This window comes from Triturus cristatus, chromosome 1_2, assembly GCF_964204655.1.
Source record: "Triturus cristatus chromosome 1_2, aTriCri1.1, whole genome shotgun sequence".
NCBI lineage: Eukaryota > Metazoa > Chordata > Amphibia > Caudata > Salamandridae > Triturus > Triturus cristatus.
In genome coordinates this window covers 220,467,942-220,486,078 of record NC_140580.1, presented here as the reverse complement: position 1 = coordinate 220,486,078, position 18,137 = coordinate 220,467,942, and the positions used below count along the sequence as shown (strand labels likewise).

Genomic DNA, 18,137 nt, shown 5'->3' with positions numbered 1-18,137 from the left:
TCTACTATGCGCTAGCCAAGAACCAGCTGTCTAAGGTCCGGTGGGTCCATTCCACAAGTGTCAAGACTGCGACAACAGCTTTGGGGAGAGAGGTGCTTTTTCTGGACATCTGCCAGGCTATAACATTGGTGGTGGAATATATGTTCACAAAACACAGGTCACTTTGCCTGCTCATTTTTTTCAGGAGCTCTTAATTTAAGCCCATTCCTTAGACCCTCCACCTTTGGGATTCACTGCTACGGTATCTATTCTGAAGGGAAGGAATCCATAGTTAGAAAGGTTCTTAAGAAAAACATGTGACTAGCCTGCAGTAAAACTCTTTTTGGTGAATACTCTAACCCAAGGTTCCTTATTGCCATTGATGGAGCTTAGATTTCACCTATAAAATGTATGCATTATTATATGACAAAAAGCTGCAGACATGAGTTCTAAAATGCCACACAGATTGTGGCGCAAGCAAGATGAAAACATAGGCTTCAGTTTGGAGGTGCTTTCATGTGAAAACATGCTCAATTAGTTGAACAGCCATGTTTATATGGGAATAATCCATATGTAATCTCACTATAGAATGCACATTAATTTAGAAAATGTATTTGTACTTTTAAAATGGCATCATGTATTTTTGCAAGAATAGAAATGTGCTGAATTGTGTTTCAGGGTGTAGAAAACCACGTGATTTTAGTTTGCTTTAATGGAATCAGCTAACTGCAGTTTGCCCTTGAAACAATAGATTGGAATGTGCTCCTCTTTGCTAGCAACTTTCAATGAAAGGGCTATGTTAAAAAATCCTGCCTCCAGTTTCCTTCGACCTTCACTATGTTGCATATTTTTGTAGCCTGTTTAAACGTGGAGAGAAGAACACACTTTTTTTCATAAATCACAAGACTGAAATTTGAACAAGAACACGCCTGATTAATGACGTATCCAGTCACCCCGTGGGGAGATGATGTGTCTTGAAGTTCTGATTGGACCAGCTATGAGGACTGAGCACGTGAACTTTTACTTGAAATATGGCTTACAAGTGGGAGGAGTGCTTTTTGCCTCCTCTTTTTCCATTTTTTCTGAGGGCCAGGCCCAGTTTCTGTGCTGGACACAGAGACAGGGAGGGGCTGCATTCTGTGGGGGCTATGGTGCAGCTTGAGACTGAGACACAGACTAGCACAGCGAAGCAGAGGCAGAGAGAAAGAGCTGAAAGGATCAGAACAGATTCAGATTTTAGGTGCTAAACTGCATTTATTTCTCTTTATGGGATATTTTTGCCATTATTAATTATTGATTAACCTTATAAGACGTACTCTTTTTCTTAGAAACTCTTTAAGAGTTTTGACTGACAATTTGCGCCACATTTCCCTTCCTATATGTGATGCTTATATGCAGACTGGAATATGTTCTGTATTAATGCTATTTTTCGATTCTGTAACCGGATTGATATTTGACTAATGAATAAAGAGTCAGAGAACCTTAACTTTTGACTTAAAATAAAACCCTTTAAAATAACTCACCAATCTCATTATTGCCTCTAATATTGTTTGCATTTAATTTTCATATTTATGTAAAGTCTCCTGTTTGGTGAAACACGATCATGAAAAGGTCCATCATTTTCGCCCTTTACAGCGGTAAACCATGGGTAATGAGGTTTTGAATTTGGAAATTACCAGGTAATTACCGCTGGATCACCCTCTTGCATCTCTATTTGTGGAGTGGTCTCTTTTACATCTAAACAAAACCCACATTTAAAGATTGGCACACTGTCACCTACACTTGATTCAGTAGTCCTCTCTGGATGTACGGAGTGAAAAAGATTAATTAAACTGATCTCAGCATGCAAAGGATGGTTCTTTTATGTATCTCTGTTACTTTCGGGGTGGTAGGAAGTCACTGCAGAGCTGCACAGTACCACCCATAGGCACCCAGCATCCAATACTAGGGGTCCTAATGAGGGAGAGAATCATCCTAAACTTTCATCAGGTGGCCTAAACACCCATTCTCTACCACCCCACCCAAATGAGGCATGAGATGAGGGCCGCATACGGCCATAAGCCATTGAATGCAGCTTGCAGAATGTTTGGGATGGTGTACCTGTACTAGAGGACCCTCAATGGATAGAGGCTATGAAATATGAACTGGCAATCCAATGACAGTCAAATGGGGTTCCAGATTTAGTGGAATGCAAGCATAGGACTCGTCATCCAATTAATATGTCTTTTAATTTGCTCAGATTGGCAAGGCACAATCAGAGGAGTAAATTCACAATGTTAGGTGAGAGTCACCTGTGTGATAAACAAACATCAATTAGATCATAGCTTTATGTCTTCAAAGAGGACCTAGGCTTGTCTCTCTATCCATGTGCCCACCCATTAGCAGGTTTTGCACTGCCTATCAAGGGTTTATAGATAGGTTTAAAATGGCCAAACTCTGAAGTTATGGCACATACACCAGGTCCTGGGCATCCTCCCTACATTGTTCTGCCTCTGTCACACCAGTGCCGTGGTTGGGCTTGGATGTATCCATAGCAAATAACTCAAGGTAAAGCAAGAACTTTTCCAGTTCTTCAGGTTTGTGGAATTCTTTATTTTTATAATTCATGTGAGAAGCATAGTTGCTGATTGTAAACGACTAATACAGATGTACCACTTACATGGGAAAAGGAGCTTCTTGTGTACAGTGTTCATTTTCTGAGAAAAGTCAGCAAGCACATATATATAATGTGATTCTTGTACAGAATTATTCTTTGTGGCTGACATAATCACTTGTCTCGTCTGTTAGTGTCCGAGATAGCTGATGATTTCTGATGTAGAGGTGTCTTTCCTTGCATTGCGTCTAGAATGGATCCTATATGCTCGCTGGATCGCTGGATAAGGGAGAGACGTTTTACCCCATCAATTCTGAAATGAAGGACACCATAAAGAAGAGCGCATAATTTAGAACAGCCAAAGAACATGATTTATTATCAGCCAACTTCTGTCATCCATTTCTGCACTGCTATGCAGGTTCCAAAGCTTTTGTCCCCTGTCGGGCAATGTTTTCAGCTGTTCCATTTGGTCTGAACAATGTTGTCACCTGTCCATTGCATCCAGCGTTGATTGAAAGAAAGCTGTACCACAGCACACAGATTTAACTTTGGGACCTTTTGTGAGGTACCATTTATTTTATAGAGCCATTGGGCAACATAATAGTGTGTGCTCCCTCATGAATGATTCAAGCATGACTTCTGATCTGGCAGCAAGGGCAGGAACATCTGAGGATTTTTTTATTTGTCCACCATGTTTCCAGAGACAATAGCTGATATGGTAGATTCGGTCTAGACATGAGGTGGCACTATTCAAGGAGGTATGTGCCCTGAGTAGCTTGAGGTTAGGTGTAACTCTGGGTGAAGATCACTAACCTACCATTTGCAGTATACAATAATCATACAATGACAGATGGTGGTGGGAAGGGGAGGGTGCTTTTAAATGTTCACAATGTGGGTCATGGTCAACAGAAAGACCAGACCTGTCTTGGCAGTGGATGTGGGTCAATTAACATGTCAACTGTCTTTCTGTCTAGAGGTACAAAGAAAGATGGGGGGGGTCATGATTTGGAGATTTGTGTCTTCAGCGAGTTAGAATCAGATATTAATGATTCCCTCAAGTAGGTGCCATGTGGCCAGATCGTCCATCGAATTTGCAGTGGGATTCCACATGTGGTGCACAACATTTGTGATATCCCAATTAATGTTGAGACCCGCAATATACGCAGGGTGACGTGATCCTCCCTAATCCAGATGTCCATTGTCAGGACTGCAGGCCAGCAGAATGATCCAATCTGTGACAGCCCTCTGACCTGCACATAGTTAGGCTCTAAATTGGTAGAAACAATAATGGCAGCCGGATCTGAACTCAGGCGCAGTGTAAATGGGTCCAGTTTTCATTATATAATCTGCCCCAAGCCTTTGTTCAGCAGAGGAGCATTTCCATGGATTCTCGTAGCGGCTCCATTCCTCAATTCTAGGCCAGCTGAATCTCATCACTATCCTGAGAGGTACTGTGGCCTGTTCTTCAGCAGACTGTCTTCCATATGAAACCACGCACACAGGAAAATGGGGAGTTAGACCACTCCAAGGTATCTGGCAGAACTGCATTCACCCTATGCTGTCTGAGCTGCATATAGCATGTTACAAAGCATGCTATTACATCGCATGCTTTTACAATGCGGTCGCTACAACGACCATGTTGTTAGTACGCAATACCTTTACATCGCAAGTCATTACAACGGCTTGCTGAAGGACTTAATAATAGTATTATTTAATATTCCTACTCCAGTTTGCGCAACAGCAGGGAAGGTGTTGGATTTTATATCCAATACCTTAGTGCCCCCTACAGCAAGTCGTTCTAATGACTTGTGATGTAAAGGTATTGCGTACTAACAACGCGGTTGTTGTAACAACCACGTTGTAAAAGCACTGGGATGTGATGACAGCGTTGTAAACGCTATTTCCCCTCTGGGATAGGTATTGCTAGGCAGGAGTACAAATATATGTATTCATTTAATCAATACAATATTTACCATGGTTAAATTATTTATCTTTTTTACAATTCTTGTAATGCTGGTTACAATTCTCTGTTTCCTTCTACTAACCATTGCAGTGCACATATTTTACACAAGAATCCATATACTTCAATAAATGTTTCTAATGCCGATTTGTGTATTGAGTGTGGTTAACGATGAAAGGGAACATATGTTTCCATGATTCCCTTGGAGGAATTAGAGTTATCATGTTCTGAGGTTGCAAACACCATCAGGTACCCGCTGTTGTGTCCTCCCCAGCCCGGAACCATGCATAAGAACATGCCACACGGAACTCGTAACCAATGTCTTTATTCATGAGCGTACAACATTCATTATCTCAGTACCGTTAATAACCACACCTTAATACTTCCCAAATGATTGTGTAATTCTTTCATTGAGTCCGCCCAGGGCTGCGGGGTCCTAGTGCTCACACCCCTAACACTATAAACCTTCTCCCTTGTTAAATAAAAAGGTATAAACAATGGCAGCATCATATTTCTTCAATAAGTCGTCGAGGTGATCGCACAGTTTGGCCAGACTACGTGGTATGAGGTAGTTGAGCCGTACCTGGAGTGGACACCTAGATAACAGGATCTAGAGTCTGATCTGGGCCTTCAGGTGAGGCAGGCTCATATGGGATTACAGAGACTGATGATTGTCGAGACAGATGTCTGAAATGTGACGATTCCATTGAGGTGGAATTGCTGGGATGTTGCACCATTATGATGTGTCCCTTTCGCGTCACCACTTTCAGAAGTTCAACAGCAAACAGAGAATCTGTTTTTTGCTTCTGTTTTTGTTTAACAAGAACCCAGTCACCTTCTACGAAGATTATTTCCTTAGGTTGTAGCAGCATCAGTAGCACAAACCTCTTCATCAATCGAAGTTTATTCAGTGGTCCACTGTGGTAGTTTGTTTCTTATAGCTCTCCCAAAACTCAGGGTGGCAGGACTCGCACCAGTGGTGGAGTTGAATCGAACGATAGGCATGGAGTGCTTGACATAAGGTCTGACTCATCTCGATCCCCTCCATCGATGCATGTTGGATCACTCGTTACAAGGTTCCCATTAAATGTTTTATGACACCATTAGCCTGAGGCCACAAGGGTGTATTGTTTTGATGTTTGACATTGAGTTCGATCAGAAACTTCTTAACCTCCTTGATATTGAACAGTGGCTCATTGTCAGATTCTACATTCCAAATGCAAGTATTCTTACAATACGAACAAGAATAATCCTGTGCTCAGTGAAGTCATGCATCTAGATCAGTACGACTACATAGTCTACACTGATGGTTTTGCCCAGCCCGCAGTTAGAACAAAACATCAATTCTCCGCTGCTTGTGCAGAGGTAAGGGGTAAAAAAGGGATGGAACTTTACAGCATCTCAAAACATTTACTCATTCACTATATGATTGCATTGCACAACTGGCTGAACTGAAAGCTCTAATTCTGGCACTAGAGAATACGAATCCTGAATTCCCCACACTGATAGTGTGCAATTCGCATTGTTGTGTCAAGTCATACATTGAATATTTATACTATTGGAGTAAGAATGGATTCAGAGACTCTAAAGGGTATACTATCAAGCAGAAGCTGCTTTGAGGAAAGCTGGCAAATCTTAAAGCAAGATTTTCACGGGCTCATGTTAGCCACATACTGACCCACCAACATGTAGGAATTACTGCAGGGAATTCATTGGCTATTGAACCCGCAGAGGCAGCAGTGGAAACTGATGTCATAGTTACAGTAACTCGTTCACACATGAGGGCAGGTAGAGACCTCGTGATGGCTGTCACAGCTTCATGCTGTGGCACTCCCTTACCGAAATCATATCCAGCAAAATACTGCTAACTTCTAAGTGTGCAAAACGTACCGTTTGCTTGTCTTCCAGGAGTGGGGGATAGAGTAATTCCAAATTCAGATTGCAGACCAGAATTCATCATGGCAGCACATGAGGGGTTAGCTTCTGCCCATGCTGGTGTGGTGGCTGCAGTTTCTCTACTACAGCAATGCTATTCGTGGCCAGGCCTATACAAGTAGACTGAACAGTATATCCTTAACGGTGACATTTGCCAACAAATAAATGTTTCCACCACAGCATGCCCACCACAGACACCTCTCTTGATTTTGAAAAGGCCTCTGGCCCATGTGTATTCGGACCTCTGCGGGCCACTGAATAGTGATGGTTTCTTTAAATGCATTCTGTTTCTGTGGGTATAGCCACAGTGATCGGCTGATGCTCCAACTGTTACAAGATTTGCAAGTCTACACCAAGACATCTGCAGTAGCGCCATTCCATTAAGATCAGGGCCAGCGTTTGCCTCTAAGGCTTACTGTGATACCATGGGTACCTTGGGTGTGGCTGTGCACTATTCCTCGCCCTATCATCCTGAGGGAAGTTCTGTCATGGAAAGGAAAAACTGTGACTTAAAGCAGTATTTAACAGCTGGAGTATAAGGTTCAGGTCGTAGTTGGATCCATAACCTGTATGGGGTCCAGATAGCTTTAAACAATCTGCCTATAAGATCCTTGGGTGGTTGGACTCCCTATGAGGTTCTATTCAGCGACCAGATGTGGGTTTTGGACATTAGGAATCCTAGCACAGTGGCAGTGAAAACGCCTTTTGATGTCAATGAATGTTCAGCTGTCTTACAGGAACTCAAAGACTTCTGGGATGAGCACTCCAAAGAGCTTGAGAAACGTTCTGCCACTGGAGAAGTGAAGGTGCAAGCAGCAACTCCTGGCTGGATTTCAAAGATCGGAGATCTGTTCCGATAGAAGATTGTGGACAAAAAAGGAATTTGGCCTCTCTTACAGGACACCTTATCCTGGTCCTGGCAGTAGATGGTACCCAAACAGTACTTTTACCTCCTCTTGCTGGTTGGAAAAACAAAAGATGTGTGTTGATTGAGCTAATCAAACCACACCATTTGGCCAGTCCAACAAAGTAGGCTGCAAGAGGTCCTTGGCAGTTACCTGCCTCCTCTCACTACTGTATAGGAGATCCCTTTGCAAGCATTCAAAAATACAGAAGTTTCTGTTACCAGGTGGGGGTATCTGAAGTTTTGCCTCTTACAGTTACATCTACCAACACCGTATGTGAATTCACATTCTTCAACAACACATGCTATCAACAAAGTTGTTTATTATGACCCACGTTTAGAATTATCTACAAGTTCAACACTGCCCTGTGAGGTCTATTTTACAGACATTGATGACTTTTCCTTGGATTCGTCATGTAATTACATGGAACTCGTGCATTTATTATTTGACTCAAAAAGACATACTCTCATCCTCCTTGGATTTTGATTTGTATCTCCATCTCTTTTCTTTTTCTTTCCATCTGGGTTTGTGACAGTATTCTTTGTTCTTCTAAATGGACATTATCTCCCAAAACTCACAGCTGTTGAACTGGTGACTGTGGTATTGAAGCCTCATTCTTCATCACACAATGTGCAAAGAGACCTGTCCCTTGTGAACATTTCTGCAATTTCTGTTCTGGATGGCATTGTTTAAGAAAAGGTTAAGTTTGCTATATTTGGTCCTACCGAGACTTTGCAAATTCCATATGTATTCAAGATTTCACTTTCTAGTATGATAACTCCTGGCAGCACGTCTGATGAATGGCATATCAATACAATAAGATCTATGCTTTCTGAGCTAGAGCATTATACTGTATTTGAAAGTGAGGGTAGAGAAAGTGGTACATCCAATTATGCTTAAAAGTTTTGTTTTCATCACTATGTGCCCCATTATTTACACTGAGTTGGTACTCCACATGCAGTATTAAATTATCCACAATGGGAACGTTGCCCAACACCACCTTTGGATAGGTCAAAAACATACGTACAGAAGTTTGCATATTTTTATGGCAGTAGCCCCATAGACTTGGTGCCTTATTGTTATAAATGTCTCACTTCCCCAACAAAGTAAAATATGCTGACTGAAACAAAATTAGTTTATTCTGCCTCCTTTATTTCCCAGTTGTCAAAACAAAGGTATGGCTTTTGGAAAGACAATGTTGATTTAAAATCTATTTGGGGAATAAAACATTAGAAAGTTCAAGGCAATGAGGCTTTGTTTAGAGTGTGTCTAATACCGAGACAAATGATTTTTCTGAACAAGACTAAACAACACACATTCTGCCTGGGTTTGACTAAGATAAAGGATTTCAACACACTACACATTCCCACGTTTTGAAAATTGGCAAAAATTCACAAATTTTACAGAGGAACAGCTGAACAGTATGCTTCAGAATGGTGCATATAATTCTTCAAATTCCAGTCCAGAGGGGTGGCTAGTGCGGCTATTAGATGCTAATGATTGTCATTCTTGTTTTTTGAACAACATGTAGGGTTTTGGAATAAACAGACCAGACCCACTTTATGTGCAAACACAACACACAGGGGTTGTCACAACAAACAGCTTGGGAAAGTTATGCCTTCAATAGTTTCAGCATTCCAAGTTAGATGAGGTGAAAAGACACTTGTCTCTCCTATCCAATGACATGGATATACAGGATTCTTTATTAGGTCACAAAAAGCCATGTCATAGAGCTTTGGAAGGTTTTACAGCAGGAAGCTTCTGAGCTAATAGGTGAAGGTAAACTTAAAGGCTTTAGCAGTACGTGACAATGTTATGACTACTTTATCCACTACAATTTATTCTTTGAGTAACTTGGTGTTGTCAGCTACTGACATCATGCAGAGTGGCATGTCCCTCCTACAACATGGACAAAGTCAGCTTAGATCTGCCATGCTATTAAGCTGGACATTGCAGACTCTGAAGAGTGGTGGCATGCCTCGGAAGAACTGAAAATGCTACAGATTTATATCTGCCATATTATTTAACACACGAGTAGAACATAATGGCGAAGAAGGATGCAACATACACAATGTTAAACATAAAACATTTAGAGAAATTACAATTTACAGTGGCGGAAATGCCATCAGCAGATTGATTAATTCATGGATTTATTTATCTGACAATTTCAACATTTCACTTCACCTCCTGTTTGAGACAGTATCCGGTGGGCAGATATAAAGCCTTAGAGCAGAGATTTGTACACAAGACATGGACCCCACCTTTTGATTACAGGTGTAGGAACAGGGAAATTCAAGTTTTTCTTAGCTGTACAGAATGCAAGGATACTTTCAACCATTCTTTAGTTTATAGGGAGGTCATACTTCCCAGCGCTTGTAATGCAAACTGAGCTTGTTATCTGAAACGTTCCCTGGCTGCTGTAATATGTCTTGCATTCAGATTGTTTTCCAATGGAAGTTATTTGATGTTGAATGACAAAGTTTGCTGTGGGATGAGACCGGGAGTACACTACATGGTGACGGTTTCCAGGGCTGCGACCTTTAGTATGAATCTGCTTTTTCCACTGGCTCGTACAATTAGAGGAGTGACGGTTTGGCTTTCAGTTTCTATTTTTAATGTGAACACATAAAGAACACTGTGTAAACTGTCCTTGTATATTATTATCTGTTCGGGGACAGCCCTGAATTGGTAGATTCAACAATGACAGCCGGAACTGAACTCAGGCACAGCGCGAATGGGTTCAGTTTTCATTATATAAATTGCCCCAAGCTTTTCTTCAGCAGATGAGCATTTCCATGGATTGTCATGGTCGCCCCATGCCCAAATTGTAGGCGAGCTGAATCTCATCACTATCCTTAGAGGGACAGGAGCCTGCTCTTTACCAGTCTGGTTTCATGATGAAAACACACACACACAGCAAAATGGGGACTTAGACCACTCCAAGGTATATGGCAGAACCACATTCACCCTATGCTTTCTAGGATAGGTAGTGCTAGGTAGGAGTACAGATATATGTATTTATTTAATCAAATCAGTAATTATCATTGTTGAATTATTTATCTTTTTTACCATTTTTGTAATGGTGATTGCAATGCTCCGTTTTCTTCTACTAATCATTGCAGCAAATGCATTTTACACAGGAATCCAATTGCCTCAATAAATGTTTGAAATGCCAATTTGTATATTTTTGGTGTCTCCCTTGGGCATGCCTGAGTTAACAATGAAAGGGTAAATCTATTTCCATGATTACTTCGGGGGAATAGGTGTTATCATGTTCTGAGGTTGCAAAGACAATCGGGTACCCTCAGGGGTTCAGAGGTCCATATGGCACGCTGTGAGATAGCCAGGAACCAGGTCAACATATTCTGATGGTATGAGTGGACTCAGCCCCCATAGTTTTGAAGCATATGTTGTCCAAATGCACAGTCTTGCTCAGTTAGTAGGAACCGTATGATGTCAGCAGAACACTTCCCCTAATACAAGCACTCACATTCATACTGAGGAGTCAGATTACAGTTGGCTTTCAACTTCTGGGGGCCTTGTCTACCACAGCATGCCAGTCCTGAAGCAGTGATGGAAGGCTCAGCACAGGGTTTACGGATCTCTGGCGGCCATTAACCAGGCAAAGGCTTGACACCCTAACTCATGATGCAAGCCTGTTGTGCCTCGATGTGTCACACATCTATGTAGCTCATCAGGTCACAGCAGAACTTTTCACAGCAGTGAAGTAGCACTGTGTATGAGCAGGGTAGTGGAGACCTTCAGTGGAAAGTGAGCCATGCCTCTCATCTGCAACCACTTCCAAATTTCAGAAGCCACAACTGCTCAACATTGTTTCTTGGCAGTCTTCTTCTTTAAGAAAAATCAGTAAATTCCTGCACGTCTTCCTCTGAATATATACAATTTGACATTAAAATAAAAATAAAAACATACATTTGTTTCTTCATGGTGTAGTTTCAGATTTCAGCTTTATCAGTGAGAAAAGCCTTGCTAATCTCTCTTGCTTTATCATACTGATAAAAAGATTTTTTTAAACTTTATAACAGTGTTCAAATTGTTATTAATTGGATTGGGAAAGTAATATAATATTTCATCACCTACTGCTAAGCCTGGATACTGTTCAAGTGCACGTTGGGTTTTGCAATACCCCCATAGCAACTCACCTGTTTATTGGTTTTGGAAGGGAGATGGTTTGCACTCTCCGCATTAGGAAGGATTTGGTGGCGGCCGAGACCCCTTCATGCGAGGCTGCTGGAGGAGACTACAACTCCCATCCATCTACGCGCCTGGAGTAGAGCACCTTGCCATCAGCCAGGAAGCAGGCATCCCTCGATAAGTCTTTTTAGTGCTGCTGGCTCCCCCACTCTACTGAACGCACCGAAGGACTTGGTGGGGACCAAGAACCCTTTATGTGATGCTGCTGTGGGAGACTACAACTCCCATCCATCAGCACCTGGAGTCACGAGCACCACAACCTTGCCTAGGTAGTGGAGCTGCCTTATACGAGCACTTTCAGCACTGCTAGCTTCCCCACTGCACAGGCCGCTTCCGGCCACCCATCAGAGCGGGGAAGAGGCTAGACTGGGCCACGTCCAATTTATCCGACACAAGGCAGGTACTGTCATTATTGTACATCTATTCTTGCTGTTTGCTCATCGGTGTTGGCTCAAGGGGAAAGCGACAACTTCTGAGGAGCGGCCCCAAACAACCACTGCTGTCAACACCATTGAGGGATTTTTACAGAAAGCTGTCAGTGTAATTGGCACAGAAATTGAACGGGCTAAACACCGTATATCTCTCCTCGTGCCCCGCCCCCTCTGACTTCCCTGATCTCAATCTGCCACCCTCTACCGGGCATGGTTTGGCTGAACGTGCTACCACTCCACCAGTGCAGAGCTGATGGAGGAGGCTGGTGGTCTCGGGCCACAGTTGCAGGCAAGTAATGGGGTAGCTAGGGGTCCCACCATGAAAAGGAAGAGAACTGAGCCTCCTAAGAGGTCTAGGAAGCAGTGTGTTATAGGCACTACTGAAGGGGAGATTTGGGATGCTGGGCTTATGGATTCACTTTTGGAGTCCAATAGGGACCTATGCCGTATTCTTATTGAAGCTGTGGTGAGCAAATTGGAACGTATATGCAGTCGCCTTGCATCCATTGATGTTGAGTTATGTAAAAATCAATGCTCCTTTCCCCTAACAGTTTCCTGAGATGCCAACCCTGGTTCCTGAACCAGTACCCTCTTTTAAAAACAAAATCCGCCATCAAGGTCAGAGCTTGAGCCAGCTTCCCCAGCCCCCGCTGCCAATTGGCACCTGGCTAGCAGAGTCAATACAAGAGAGCATGTTGACTTCACAAATTCTGATTTTGTCCCCCAGATGAAAGATCTCTTACACGGAGGCTGACCTAAGCATTTACATCTCCCCCGACTATACACCATATGCCATGATCGTTGAGGGGGTCCCTCCTTCTCCCCTCCCACCCATCCCCCCAATTGGATAGCTTAAGGTAACCCATTGATGCAGGAAGAACTCAAATTGGTCAACAGACCTAGTGGATGACATCATAATGGCCCACAGAGTGGACTGGTTAAGCCCTTCCCAAACAAGGAGACTGCATTGTGATTAACTTTAAAGACCCAGGCTGGAGAGATCACCCTGCAGCAGATGAACTTTGCACCATGTAACTGCAGCAGGATCTGTGCTATTCCACTGTTTTTTTTTTACCATCCATACTTTCCCCTAGCGGGTAAGTTAATGTAGTCTTGGGGCTGGCCTTCCTGTCTCACTGCCCCCTTTGACCACTTTGCCTACCTGTAATTGTTTTGCTCCCCTTTCAGGCTTGCTAGACATTGACTGTCTCCGTTTCCTGATGTTGTTAATGAATCTGTAAATCAGGAGGCACAAATGACAAAGGTGGCTCCTAATTACATTTGTATTACTAGGGCATCTAATGAGATACTGGTTGAAGATCATGAGTTCCAACTGGTGCTTGATCAACAAGATGATATATCCTTGATTTCTTGGAATGAAGCTGGAATTGGTCCCAAACTTATTAACTCTGAATGGTGCTCCTTTATAGGGAAGTATGATGTCTTTCTATTTCAAGAAACGTGGGTGGTGGAAAAAGTGTTTGTAAATAGCTTTGTATCATAAAGTGTGAAGGCAAAGCCCCCAATGAAATCTGTGGGGGGCTGTTGGTTTTGGTAAAAAATTATATTGCATGTTCACCTACACTACTGGAAATAGATTCTCCTGATCTAATGGGGCTGTTGCTTAAATTTCCCTCTGGATTGACTGGCACACTGTTTAATGTTTATGCTAGATCAGTACCTGTTTACAATGAATCACCTGTTCTGACAATGCTAGCTTAATTTAGTGATAGGTACCAGCAGCAAGCAAAAATAATAGTAGTGGGAGATTTTAATGCATCTTTTGAGCCCTCCCCATTTATCAGTGTCAGTGTGTTAACTGAGCATGAAGATAAGCAGCGGTATATACCTTGTCTATCTGGTAAACCCTAATACCACTTTTCCAATTCAGCTTGTATCCATAGTGGTGGGTCGAGGACTCAGAGCTTGCAGTGGGCAAACTCGCTCTGACCAATAAAGATCATTGTACTGCCAGAGGCACTCCTATGTATTGGGATCACTTAATGACCTTTGACTACTATTGTATTAATTGATTTATGTGTTTTAATCCACTTTCATTTTGTGTCTGCTTATAGCTTCGGAGTTGGATTGTTTGTTTTTTGCAGCCTTGCTAGGAACAGAACATTTTGGATGTGTGTTTGTAAGCATGGGAAAGAGAAAGGTGTGAAAGGCACTTCTCTGTCTCGGAGTGTAGTGTTATAGGTAGATGTGCCCAACTTTACATCATGTTGTACATTGGGAAATGAAGTGCGTGATGCTAGTCGGCTACTAGGAAACTGATCCAGTGCAAGGCCAATACCTGGTCAGCGATCAATACTCAATAATATCACAGAACAGTGGCCCATACACATTCACCCAAATCCCTGATGCGCTGGGGTCAATTTATAAATGTTCAATACATTTCTTTCTAAAATCCAAGTATGACATTCCAAAATTACGTATCTAATTTGTACATCAACTTTCCTGCTACCTGGTCAATGAACCAATTAGTTGAATAGTTGATGGTAATGATGATACTATCTAACTAACCATTTAGTCAGCTAAAATAATCACAGACACTCGATGGGGTTAATAAGTTTTATCTCAATATTATCAATAAATGGTCAAATGCTCAATACATACAGTCACAAGTGCAAACAATGAACTCACAAAGGGAGAGACAGCATCAGCAATTCAGATAGAGACAAAACAGTGGATAGATTAAGAGACATCAGTTTCAGCAAAATCAAATGTGAAACAAAATATATCTAACGGAGAGGCTAGATGAAGAGTCCGGAAAATACAAACCCGAAGGATCTGTAGGAAAACCACCCCTCTGGCAAAAGTGAATGGTGGGGGTCCCCTGAAATAGAATCAGGGAACAAAGATATGAGGGACAGGAATGGGCCAGGACAGGAGCAGCTAGGCCTCTCTTCAAACCAACGAACAGCAACGCATCACCCCTCTCGGACAGCTATCTAGAAATGCGCTAAACCACACCCCTAAAGGCACCCCAGTTATACCTTAAAACCTACATGTCCATCCCACATCAGTTGAAACATTTGACTAAGCTTGACATCTGATTGGTGGACCTAGGAGGTGGAGGGTCACACCACTATGATCTCATTCAGGGTTTGGGCTTAATCTTTGTTTTACAGACATTCCCATGGCTTCATTATTTGTTCCGTTCACACGTTTTTTCATATGTTACATTTGCACATAATTTCAAGCAATGTACGCAAAATAGAGCCTACTGTCCCACGGCCAGTTGCATCTCTTGGCAGACGATAATCACGTTGGCCTTCAACACCTGTACTACTTCTGCATTGCTCAGCGCTTCAGTGTGCCTTTGACAGTTTGATCTCACTCTTTTTTTCCTGCCCCTCCCTTTTTCAGTCAACTTAAGGGGGAAAACATGGCGTCCCATCCAGCTCACTATAGCAAATGGAAAATGAACATTCATTAATTATACGATAATGTAGTTTTCACTGTTTACCACCCACTCTTGCATTATTCCCTTTTAGCACTTTTCTTAGCATAGCTTTAGGCAGAAAGCAGCATTAATTATTTTTTTAAAGCAACATGCAAACTACGAAATGCACATGCGGCCTAATCATGCACTACTTCTCGTTTTTCTTTCAAAACACAATGTAAATACGATTTTAGTTCTTTCACATGTTATTTCTCGTTAGTGCATGCATCCACAAAGCAACTTTCCCTCGAGTTTATGTAAGGTGCACATTAGTTTTCTATTAATACTTACTGTTAGTACGTATTATGGGGGTATTCATTTGAGCAGGTTTCTTTTTGCGAAATCGGGCTCCATCGGTACATTGGGAAGTTTCATAAAGTTTTTACTATTGGCTTTGACATGCCACCTTCAATTCTGACTCTGTCTAGCTTGAGCTTTACACACTCAAGCAGGCACCCACGTTACTCATGTTATTTAGGTGATTCACATTCAAGATTGTTTTCTGTACTTTTGGAGAAGTTTTTTACTTTCTTGAGCTTCACTAAGATAAAGGGCTGGAACATGTGGGAGCGCAGAGGAATATGTGAGAACTTGTTTGTCTTTGGAATCCTTGTGGGAGATCGGCCAACTCTAGTAAGTTTCCTTGGTGCAGACGAGGTCTTCTCTGAAACGTCTAGTGCATCGAGATTATAAAACTGGGGTTTCTTGACTTGGAAAGCGGGGTTTTATTTTGACCTGAAGGGATGGACGCGTTCTATTCAGTGTAGCAGTTCCCGCTTGCTGAGTCTCTTGACCCCAGCTGTGAATCCCCCAGTCTGGTGTGGGCAAGGATGAAGTTATTGCAGCTGGTGATGTATTTTCTCTGATTATTGGCATTGTGATATGTGATTGTGTCTGAGTGCACATTCAAAGCTCCAGTTGTCATAATGATCTGATGTGTTCTGTGCATATATCTTTATATATTTTCATGCTTTCCTTTGATTCCTTGTGTCTGATTACTTGTATTTAACAGCGCTTATTCCTTACAGTGCACATCCAGTATTATTATCCATATTACCTGCTTGTATTTTATCCCAAGCATTTAACAGTTGCATTTGCTTCCTTATAAGTGTGTTATTATTGCTTACACACACATATATATGTGCAACACACTTATAAGTAAGCAAATGCAACTTTTAAATATATATATATATATATATATATATATATATATATATATATATATATATATATATATATATATATATATATACACATTTACATGTTGTTTCATTTGACATCTGGGAAAGCCGTTCTGTTAGAGATTGTTGCACAACTAAAACCCCACGCTTTATCCTGAAAACTGTCTTTTGATGTGCCTCATTTTATGAGAGTGAACCCCCTTTCCAGGCGTTTTCTTGCTTCACCGTGTGTAAGCCTCCGTGTGGAAGTGCTATATTTCTATTATTTGGGTGGGCGAAGCAGGACAATCATTCACATTTAAAATGGGTTCTTACATAAGTGTTATTGATTATGTTTTACTCAATATAAGGCTTTGGCCATTATTGAAAGATGTGATGGTCACAACTAACACTGATAGTGATCATAACCCGCTGGTTACAGCTCTAATTATAGATGCCCTTAAAAGAGCTTTAGCCACTTAGCATACTGTTGTTCTAGAGCCACTTTTTGCCAATAATTATAGGAGGGTTTCGAGGCCTCGAGTAACGTCAAATTGCAGGTTGATCAGTGATTTGTGTTCTTTCTGTCCGATTACGAGGAAAATCCTGCTTCTACTGTGCCAATTTTAGATATCCATGAATGCCTTTTTAGCAAACTGCAGTGCACTTTCTATTAAAAAAAACAACGAACACATATAGGCAACTCACATTAGGGATCCCAAATGGTACAATCTAGAGTGCAAGTTGACTAAAGGGTTGTTGAAAAAGGCTGTTAAAGGGCATAGGCACGCAGATATTATTGAAAGCACCATCTAAATATAAAACGGCACTTGTTAAAAGCCAAGTGCGATTGGGAGGAAAAGAACTGGCAGGATCTGCTGCAGGCTATTAAAACAAATAACATCAGATCCTTCTGTCACATAATCTCGCATGGGAGCACATACAGTGTGACCACCCACCACCACCATATCCAGCCATAGAAGTGGCTAGACTACGTCTCTGTATTATATGCCCATGAATCATCTAATATCCAAACTCCCTGCATGAGACCTAGAGGCCCTATTGAAGATGTACTAAATTCAGCCCATGGGAAGACCATTGAGGTACTTTTCTTTAGCCTAGAGCATACTCTCTCTGCTATCAATAGACTCAGGTCAGCAAAAGCTCCCGGGCCAGATCGATGACCAGGTGACATGTATAAATCTGAACCACAGATATTGGCTTGCTATGTCAATCTCTTAACCACATATAATAGCTGCTGGAGGAGAAATCTAAGACACCTAGAGGGGGGCAGAACTAATTCCAGTTTTTAAGAAGGGCGACGCTTGCAGTCCGTCCAATTATAGTCCCCTAAGCCTAATAGACAACCCGCAGAAAGTTTTCTCAAGACAGATTCTCGATGAACTGTAAAACGGATAGATAATGAACATGTCTTGTCCCCACTCCAAGCACACTTTCAAGCTAAAACAAGTACCTCTGACCAAGTCTTTAGGTTTGCACTCATATAT

The 18,137-nt window shown here is 41.8% G+C and overlaps 1 protein-coding gene across 8 annotated transcripts in view; it reads left to right on the top strand.

Moving 5' to 3' along the window:
• Window positions 1-18,137, top strand: part of USP54 (ubiquitin specific peptidase 54) — a 1,650,598-nt gene that overhangs the window by 992,747 nt on the left and 639,714 nt on the right. The gene's annotated exons all lie outside the window — the stretch shown is intronic.